This window comes from Palaemon carinicauda, chromosome 39, assembly GCF_036898095.1.
Source record: "Palaemon carinicauda isolate YSFRI2023 chromosome 39, ASM3689809v2, whole genome shotgun sequence".
Classification (NCBI taxonomy): domain Eukaryota; kingdom Metazoa; phylum Arthropoda; class Malacostraca; order Decapoda; family Palaemonidae; genus Palaemon; species Palaemon carinicauda.
This window is the reverse complement of record NC_090763.1, coordinates 52,531,797-52,534,296: the sequence shown is the minus strand read 5'-3', so window position 1 is coordinate 52,534,296 and position 2,500 is coordinate 52,531,797.

The following is a 2,500-nucleotide window of genomic DNA, read 5'->3' as shown; positions in this document are numbered from 1 at the left end:
GGGTATAGAAAGTGAAAAAGAACGGGAAGGGGTATAGAAAACATAAAGGAACATGAAGGGGTACAGAAAGCGTAAAAGAACGTGAAGGGGTATAAAGAGCGTATAGGAACGTGAAGGGATATAGAAAGCTAAGAGGGCACCGCTGCGAGTCAGTGCAAATGCGCCTCATTAAAAAAAAATGAGTATAGTAATACCCTAATTTTAAATCCATTTACGTTCCAATACACTATTTTATTTACGCTTTTCAGGCACAGCCTAGGTATGTAATACAAAATTATTTGATTTTGATTAAGATATATATATATATATATATATATATATATATATATATATATAGGTAATACAAAATTCTTATATTATTTTATTTTGATTACGATATATTTATATGTATATATACATATATAAGTATATATATATATATATATATATATATATATATATATATATATATATATATATATATTACCAACATTATTATTTTATATAATTTTCTTTTCCTTATGGTACTACTCAAATTATGAACATTATTTAATTTCATTCTATTTCATAATATTTATATAAACCCCTTTCAGTAATGATGCAATTATTTCCAAATTTTAATTAATGCCCGGCATTGCCAGTCAATGGCACTATAACTTGAATCAAAGAATATTTTCATTAAAATGTAAAAATAAAGGAAGAGACCATATTTGCTTTCAAATGTGCAATCATAAATATATTATTATTATTATTATTATTATTATTATTATTATTATTATTATTAATATTAATATTATTACTAGCAAAGCTACAACCCTAGTTGGAAAAGCAAGATGCTATAAGCCCAAGAGCTCCAACATGGAAAAATCGCCCAGTGAGGAAAGGAAATAAGGAAATAAATAAACGATGAGAACAAATTAACCAAAAATAATTCTAAAACAGTAACATCGTCAAAACAGATATGTCATATAAACTATAAAAATACTTAGGCCAGCCTGTTCAACATAAAAACATTTGCTGCAACGTTGAACTTTTGAAGTTCTACTGATTCAACTACCGGATTAGGAAGATCATTCCACAACTTGGTCACAGCTGGAATAAAACTTCTGGAAGACTGCGTAGTATTGATATTTCTCAGAAATATTATTTCTTGATCCGTGTCTGTCTCTATAATAGTTACCAGTATTAATGAAACGAATAAACAGTAGCAGGAGTTCTCTGCGGCTTCCAGCCAAAGCCGAGACGGCCTTGTTTCAGGGCAACACTCCCCCCCCCCCCCACACACACAAATTATTAGGCCTGCTTACAAGAATAAATCTAGATATGTTATTCGGCAAGGAAATAGTCAATAGGTAGAAATGCTGCCAAAACCTATGAACAATTCGAGGTTGTTACAATTGCTATAAACTTTAAAAATTCAGTTTTATGTAAACTAAACAAAAATTAAATCTATATTAGTTACTGTTACAAAACTTCAATGCTTTGATAATCCTTTAAAGAAAACGTATTTTATACGGGTAACTACATACTTCTTAGTAACAGGTTTCTCAGTATTTGGCATTAAACAAGTTGTTGTTATTATTATTATTATTATTATTGTTATTATTATTATTATTATCATTATTATTATTATTATAAACTAAGCTACATAGTTGAAAAAGCAGAATGCTATAAGCCCAAGGGCTCCAACAGGGAAAAACAGCCTAGTGAGGAAAGGAAACAAGGAAATTAATAAACTACAAGATTAGTAATGAACAATAAAAATATATTTGAAGAATAGTAGGAACATTAGAATATAATGTTCATACATAACTATAACAACTTAAAAAACTAGAGGAAGAGAAATAAGTTAGAATAATGTTTGCGAACATCATGCTTTGATATCAAAGTTTCTTACTAAATATTTGGAATAGTAATTTTAAATGACACGGTATAATAAAAGATAATTAAATTAATTTTGAAAAAGATTCCCCTACACCTTAACAATTCCGATTGGTTACGGCTGGAAAGTACAACTGGTGTATATCCCACGACAATTCCTTTTGAACCAGCGGCTGTCTGAACAACAATTTGATTTCAAAATGAGAAAATCTCATCCTACAACTAATTATTTTGATCAATGATCTGAGAAAGATTCCCCTACACCTTAACAATTCCAACTGGTTATAGCTGGAAAGTACAACTGGTGTATATCCCACGACGATTCCTTTTGAACCAGTGAATGTCTGAACAACAATTTGATTTCAAAATGAGAAAATCTCATCCTACAACTAATTATTTTGATCAATGATCTGAGAAAGATTCCCCTACACCTTAACAATTCCAACTGGTTATAGCTGGAATAGTACAACTGGTGTATATCCCACGACAATTCATTTTGAACCAGTGAATGTCTGAACAACAATTTGATTTCAAAATGAGAAAATCTCATCCTACAACTAATTCTTTCGATCAATGATCTTAGAAAGATTCCCCTATACCTTAACAATTCCAACTGGTTATAGCTGGAATAGTACAACTG